This window comes from Meleagris gallopavo, chromosome 3 (genome assembly GCF_000146605.3).
Source record: "Meleagris gallopavo isolate NT-WF06-2002-E0010 breed Aviagen turkey brand Nicholas breeding stock chromosome 3, Turkey_5.1, whole genome shotgun sequence".
Lineage (NCBI taxonomy): Eukaryota > Metazoa > Chordata > Aves > Galliformes > Phasianidae > Meleagris > Meleagris gallopavo.
In genome coordinates this window covers 75858140-75866529 of record NC_015013.2, presented here as the reverse complement: position 1 = coordinate 75866529, position 8390 = coordinate 75858140, and positions in this window count along the sequence as shown.

The following is an 8390-nucleotide window of genomic DNA, read 5'->3' as shown; positions in this document are numbered from 1 at the left end:
AAAAAAAAAGTCTGAACTTCTACTAAGAGTCTGAAATATGTTGCCTTTAGCTACTTCAAAAGCATCTGTCTTCTGATGTTTACAGATTTTTTTCACACTCTGAAAACATCCCATTAATATCAATATAACTTCTGTTATTACTGAAGCAGAGTTGAAGATTCTTAAGAGCCATCACTCTTAACTGTTGACTTCAAAATACTTGCTTTCTCTCTTCGTAAAAGGGAGAAACACATTTATAATACAAAATGCCTTCCTTCCTCTTCCTTCACGTGTGTCTTTTCTTTGGCAGAAATACATTCTTCTTGCAGAAAAGAAATGTAGTGGAAGCCTTGCATGCAGGGATATTAGAAGCAAAGTTTTGTGCAGCTTTCTCTTCAGGACACCTATCCCAAGAGCAGGGGAGTGGTCAAAAGATCACTGGGTCTGGATTTAGGCATTCTGCAAGCAAGCAATATTTTTCTTTCACGTTGGAGTAGAATTAGATTGAAAGCTTTTTTCTCTCTTTGTCAGGAAGGATTCTATGGTGGCTGCTTTCCCTGGAACCCTGTAAAGTTAGTCTCAGCAGGCACCTGCTGAGGGGTCCAGCTGACTCTGCTGTTGGAGCTTATGTTTTCTCCAGGGTAAACGTTGGAACTGCTTGTTACGGCCCTGAGGTGGGAGCTGTATAGGGAATATCACAACAGAGCATAAATGCCCTGGCCTGGCAAAGCTGTGTGACAGTATGCTGGTTTTCACTTCAAGCAAGGACTGTTTGCCATAGCCTGCATGAATTGGATTTTTTAATATTGTTTTTTTACTAGGAAAAGAAAGAAAAAAAACATACATAGTAAGTAGTAACTATATGTCAAATTGTTTATTTAGATTAATATTCTGAAAGAATATTAAAAATCCCATCATATTAATGTCAGAGCAGTATAACTTGATTTATATGAAAATACAATCAGATTCTAGATAAACAAAATTAACTGACTACCAGCAGCATTCGGTGTCTCCAGTAACCCAAACAAGCAGTTTCAGTAAGCACATCAATGAGTTATCAGAGAAATTAAAATTACTTCCCCTATGTAGCATTAGCCAGACGTAAGAACTGACATGTGGGAGGCCCTTTCTGACCCCTTGCAGCCTGAAAGGCAACCTAGAAGTGCTCTAGCAAACTTCTGTTGTACCTCTGAAAGCAAAAGATTATGATTTATAAACTGTTGTCTCCGCCTTTCAATATCCTTCATCAACAAAGTAAATGGAATTAAGGCCAGTGAAGACTGAGTGTCCTATAGTTGCATCCACGTGTTTCTCTTCTGGCAAAAAAATAACCCTGGCTTCTGTAAATCCATAGTAATACATTTGCAGAGAAAACTCTGTTATTCAACACTGCAATATGCTAAGAGATTTATGGTTTTAGTTGCTTTATTTTTATATAGCTTGTATTTTATAACTCACAGGTTTTTTTAACTGTTAGTTACAGGAGGATTTTAAGAAAGATGCTACTGTTATATTCCTGGAGTGCACTGAAAAGAACGTTGCCAGCAGGTTGAAGGAGGTTCTCCACTCCTACTCTGCTCTGGTGGTATCTGGAGCATTATGCCCAGTTCTGGGCTCCCCATTTCAAGATGGACGTGGAACTTCTAGAGAGAGACCAGTGGAAGATCACAGAGATGGTGAGAGGCCTGCAGTATCTCCTTATGAGGAAAGGCTGAGAGACCTGGGGCAGTTCTGCATGGAGAAGTCTAAGAGGGAATCTCATCTCGGTTTATAAATACCAATATTCTGTGATTCAGGATTTATGTTACGTTTTGTTCATGTGTTCCTTTTTTTTTTTCAACCTCTGTTCTCCATTTTCTATGAAGTTCCGTGTTTGAATCTTGGAACTGTTCTTTGTCTTTTGCTACTGTTGAACTGTTTTCTGGGTAACAGAACATGACATTTTTACAATTTTACACTGGTTTCATGAGAGAATGCATTGCTATGACTTTCATTTTTATCTTTTAGGAGGAAATATTTTCACTTTACAAACTGTGGCTAAAATCTTGCTCCCAGTGAGCACAGCTATTGGTGTGACTGTACTCCTGAAGTCACTGAATCGCAGAATCATTGAGTTGGAAGGGACCCCTGGAGATCACTGTCCAACCTGCTAAAGCAGGTTCCCTATATCCTGACTGTATCCACTAATATATATTATTTTCCTCCCCCACAACTTCATGTTGGGAAAGAATAGCTTACTTTAGTAGATGAAATCTGTGTACTACTGTCCTTCAATTTCCTAATTGTCTACTGTTTCATATAATTGTGAAATACATTTCGGTCACATTCATTGTGGAAATTCTCCCTAAGTTTCTCTAGGTATTCAAAATGAGCACTTGTTTCAAGAATAGTTCTGTGTTCACTGAGACAAATCGTGTTTGTTTGAGGTTCCCTCTTGTACCCTGCAAACCTGAGAAATGAGAAGATACTCATGTGAACCCTTGGGCAGAGTGAAATGCATTTCTTTTAGTACAAACCCAGCACTCCAAGAAATAACCAATGTGATTGTAACTTGCTCAATCTCACGTTTCTGCTTTGATTGCCAAGAAATCTGTTATTCTGCACATGCTGCTCATCCCACAACCATTCACCGTCAGCTGGCCAGTTGGCTGTAAACCAGCTTATTTCTTTGTGATGCACTCCTGTTCTTCCCTACTACCACTGTGCCCTCTAAAGCACAATTCTGGTCCTCATGACCCACACTCCACTCCCTCAGTCCTTCTGTAGCAAGCAAGATATGTGACTGCTGAAGCTTGCTCACTAAGTCAACACTGGGGTTAGGTTTACATTAGAGTAACTTGTATTCACTGGTGCTTTTTTACACATGCAAATCATCAGTCATTTTATTTTTTCTGTTTCCCTCTTGGGGAGGGCATATACACTGCATTTACCTGCAGATAAAATGGCTATGCATATCCATCATGACTCTACTTGTATTCTTTTGTATCGACTTAGTTGTCCGTCGACAATCATATTCAATATATTCAATAGTCACTCTGTACAGATGTAATCTCCTGGTTTATGGTTGCCTAGCAGAAACTGCTATTTTGCTTTATTGTTATATTGTTATTCCAGCTGCTTTGTACTGCATGTTGTCAGTTGAGAGTTACTAGTCAGTCTGTGTCTCAGCACTGGGCTGTACAGAGTTTTGAATTTTATTGTAATTATGAGAGTAGGATGTGTCTGGATCTCAAAGGAAGCCACTTGTAAATCATCAAGCAGGTAATGCAGACACCATTAAAATGTGATGCCTTTAGAATCTAAGGAGCTCTGACCAGTTAATAAAAATTTAAATAGTAATAAGGATGTTAAAAAGGAAGTTAGTTTTTCTGTCCATGACATTAGTGTCCATCTTCATCTTTTGGAAATGCTTCATTATCCTTGAAGCTTGGGGTCTTCATAACCCAGTTATCTCTCTTGCAAACTGTAACTGCTCAAAATCCATCAGAAATCTGTCAGATTAGCACTGTGAAAGTCCAGTATGAGTTGAGAGTTTTTTGCCAATGAGGTGTTTAAAATGCAGGATTTATTGGTTCCTATTACTACACATCTGCTATTGTTCTTGCTGATAAATAAGAAACAGGTGTGTTACATGACAAAGTGTTTTTTTTCATTTTTCTTTTTTTTTTTCTTCAAGGTTTTGAACACAAGTTGTGGAACTGTGACACATTTTCTCTGATGGCATAGGTGGAGAGAAGGGCAAAAAGGAATAATGAACTTGTTTGACCTTATCTCATGCTAAATTGTACTGGGCTGGATTTTCCCTTGGGGTCAAATACAATTGACACAGAATTAAAAAAAAAAAGGGAATGTTAAAGCTTGTTCTCTTTCAGGCTGCTGTGGTGTTGACTTAAATGTGCAGTGCCAAGGTGCTAGCGAGTCAGCTGGTGAAACAGAGGTAGGAGTTGCCTTTTCCCTTACATGCTGGCTCAGGCAACACAGGTTTTATGCCAGATTATGGCACTTTGTAGCTAAGATATCTTCCTTTTGGAAAGGATTCAGGCTTACTTATTTACAGTCAGATTTAGTCTTTCTAGGATGAAGCAAAAGGAGTGCTGAGGAACTGGTTATAAGCCAGCATTATTAACAGATCTGGAGCTCATCACTGCAGGTACCTGTGAAAGAAAGAGGAAGGACTGTTCGACAGATGAGAAGTAAATTAGTACTTTGCTTTCACAGCAAATTACATTTAAAAAGGCATTTGATCAGCAGTATGAAACATTCCTTAGTGAAATGGTCGTTATTGTGGAGAATACTCAATTCTAGCATTGCAGAAGTTGTACTAAATTTAGGCCATAAATGGGGACTGGAGACACTGTCTCCTCTGCCTCTCCTCTTTGTTTTTAGAGTTAGGTGTTTCTGAAGGCTGCTCTGGTTAAGTGGCAGAAATGCTGGTGTTCTAGGATAAAGACCTGAAACTGAAAATACAGCTTTTCTGGAAAGGCCTCTCAGCAGGTCTCCACCAATGCCTCCACACAGGTCTGGCCTGTGCCTATTGCTGTTTGCTGGGAAGCAATGGATGTCCCTGCTTGCTCCATCCGATACCTTCACCTCTGGGACCACTCAGAAGGAAATTCTCAAATGGGAGACTCTTTCCCTTTTCTGCTGTCAGGCAAAACAAACTATTAAAAGCAGTCAAAACTGGGATATAATTTTCATGTGTCTTTAATAGCACAAACCAGTCACTGGAGCTCACTGGGCTACTAAAAAGACCTGAGAGAAGAAAGAAAAAAAAAAGATAAGTCCAAGTCTGAGAAGATACACAAAAGGAAAGATCTTTTATATCTTAGAATTATTACAACTGTAGGGATTAAACACATTAGCCCTGTTTTTGTGACTTGTGGAAAGTTCAGTTTTTCTTTCGTTGCATCAAAAAAGATGTATCTCGGAAAGCTGATTTATTCTCTCTCTCTCCTTTATTTTCAACTCTTTTTTTCTGCAGATAAAATTGGTTTATTTTCTACACCTAGCATGGTGCATAGTACCTATTCATTTTCCATGAGAAAAATCTTTGATCCTGTGACATGAAATGGCTTTTGAGTACCATTTGCAATTGTTGATCATTGAATTTTTGGGAGATGAATACTTTTCAAGAAGAGCAGAGGATGCTCTCAGCTGAATTTTAAAACATGCATTCTTAGTTTCCTTTTTGCCTGCTTTTCTGTTGTGACTGATTTCTACCCAGTTCAGCAGCGACAATAAGACTGCCACAAAACAGGACTTAAAATAAGCTCCTGAGAAGAAGAAAGAAACCCTAAATATGTCACAGCTGAGACAAAGATATCCATCAGAGCTGCTTTTCTTTCATACCAGTATTAGGAAGTCTCTGAAAGAGTTCTGTAGGAAACAAAACTGATTTCTTTGTCCTAAATAGCTGTGGAACAACTTGTTTCCAAGTGTGTGCATATCATTGGTTAAATACTTGAAGGCAGAGGGGTGTAATCTGAGTCCAGTGTTAAGCATTATTGAATTGCATGAGGACGGAAAGGATGCTGGGCTATTGAACAATATGGATTTATACGGGAGGCAAGTTTTTGAAAAGGATGATGATGCAGATTAGTTTTAGCTGGCCTTGAAAATCAGCCTCTATTGTGGAAATCTCAGAAATTCACCATTTCATAAAATATGAAGACTTCTCTGTCCTGGGAATCTGATCTCACTGCATAAAATGTGCAACTTCCATGTCCTTATATTGCAGCCAGGAGGGATGTGCGCACATTCCATTAATACTGAGTGTGAGAACGGGATGTGAGCCGAAGCACCACTACATAGATGAACTCTGCCCTCCCCTTTTGTATATACTGGCACATATGAAATGTAAGAGGATTTTCAGAGTAGATATGGACTAAAGAATAGGAGTGCCTCTGCTCTGGTTAATGGCTTGGCTAAGCCTAATGAAGTGAAAAAGTGTAATGAAGCACCCAGCCACTCTCTGTTTGTTTAGAGAGATAATCTTTATTTACTGACCAACAGGAGTGTTTTTTCAAGCTCACTTGCAGCAGTGATGACAGAAAGACAATACAAATTACACTCTACATTATCAAAACAAAATATCCAGCCAATTATCTAGGTCTGAAATTAATTAAACCTCAGCCTTTCTAGATCCTGACCCAGTTGCCTGTTAATTTTTTGTTTTCCTTCTCTGCTGCTCATATCTGTTTCCTGTCACTTCAGTACTGGATATTGTCTGTTCTGCCTTGCAGGTCTTTGATGTTAGGCTTGTGTCCTGCTACTTAACCCTGATCTTTCCTGGAGAATCCCTTCCCCAGGCATCTCCCCTCTGCCTGGCAAATGTTTGGAGTCTGAATAGTGCAAGAGACTCACACCAACTGCAAATCACAAAGCTGTCTTAACAGATGATGATGATGGCAGGATGGTAGAGATGACAGGAAATCTTTCAGGAATATGTCCCTCGTGCCCAGTGCATTGTTAGCCCCCACGTCCCAAGCAGTGTGACTTTTATTCTTGGAACACCCAACTCACTTTACTCCTCTGCTTTCATTCTGTCTCTGGAAGGAACACAGCAATGAAATCAGTATAGATATTGTGCTTTACATTCTTTATTAGTGCTCTCTGGGACAGATCTCACTCTTCTTGCAGTATGCTGTTCATTGTAAAGGAGTGCTCATTGTAAAGGAGTGCTTCCAAGCCAGCCACCCAGGAAACTGGCACCTGGTTATGGCCACCAGGGCTGGAGTTTCTGATGGCACACAAAATGTAAGATTCAGCTGCTATACTTAACATATGTGTTTGTAGGGCACATGAGAGGCAGTTCAACATGAGGAGATTTAAGTTTTATGAACAGTTGTGCATCATTTTTATAAAGAGAAGAAAGGCAATTCTTACTCATTTTATTTTTTCTGGCTGATGTTTCCACTTCTTTTATGTAATGTGAAGGAAAGGAAGAGAAATTCCTTTGAGCAGAGAAAAGAGAAGAGACATTTGATAACAAAAAGTCCAGATCGAAAGCAAGCAAACAGGGAAGCAATTTTCCCAAATTATAGCACCAGATAACAGAATTTATTTTGAACTCAACATTGTTAAAATTGTGTGTTTTTCTCTTCCAAAGTTTACATATGATGCTACCCATCTCAGAAAATACAAGATTGTTAGATGGTAACTGAGTGTTTTATAAGGAGATTTATCAGTAGAGGCACCGCTGCACAGTGAAAGCACAGTTAATGCCTTTCACTGCTGAGAGATAGGGAAGCATGCCAACACCCAACTGTCATACACAGATTTAACTGTAAGGTAAACAGACAGGAAAATCCACCTTCTGAGAAGTAAATGGCTTCCAGAGAACGATCACAAATCTGTTTAGAAATGTTTTTGCTGTTTTCAATTGGAAGTGTTTCAGAGAGGAAGTATTATAATTTTCTGAAGCGGGTGCACCCGTTCTTATGGATTTATTTTTAATCTTTCCAGGCTGAAGATGAAATCTCAAAGGAGCACTGTCAGTGTTTAAGTGATATCTTTCCCCAACTTTGATTAATTTGAAAAACTAAACTTCTAATAGGGAAAAACAAACCTAATTCAAAGCCTAGATACTTATGAGGCTCTTTAGTTCTTATTCCTTTCTATCTTGACAGAGTCTTCAAGCTGCTGATATGTAAATATTTTGCAAAGTAGGCCCTGAGTATCTTGTTTTCCACAGGAAAACATTGAATTCTAAATATTCAGTGAACATAAAGACAACCAGACAGTCTGCAACTCTGATTAGTCATCCAAGCATAAGCATTTTGCAGCTTTCATTGCTCATTCAGTTGATCTTCTAGTTCTAATACAAAATGATAACATTTATAGTAAAATTAAGGCAAAACTTTGATTAGAAAACATTACAGATGGAGGCTTGTTTCCTCTTCTCAGGAGACCTGATGTGCTCTGGTACATTTGGTGCTACACCATAGAAAATTAAATATATTGACTATATCATAAAGAAAGCTACAGTAGTTTTTCGCGTAAAAAATTCATCCGTTTAGATTAAATTTATTGTAGACAACATCACCATAGTTCTAAAAGCTCTAGAAATAGCATCAGAAATTTTAGTGACATTCAGTGCAACTGAGGCCTGCCTCCAGTAAAAGGCCTCCCAAATTTCAGATTTAGATATAGAGATTTTTGTTTCAAACACGTATTGAACTCAGCTTATTGAACATAGACCTCTGCATTTCTGTGGAAGGATCTGGGATATGAGCGTTTGAGTTTCATGACTGCTCAAGGGTAGTTTGGGATCCCTTACACTACTTGGTTATTCAAATGCAGGTATGTTCCCTGCTTTATATGAGTCACTACTTTTCTTCTGTCTAGTATATGCCTTCTTGGTCAGTGAATTTAGTACCTTCCCTTAAGCTCAGTGAATCTGTCTTTTTTTT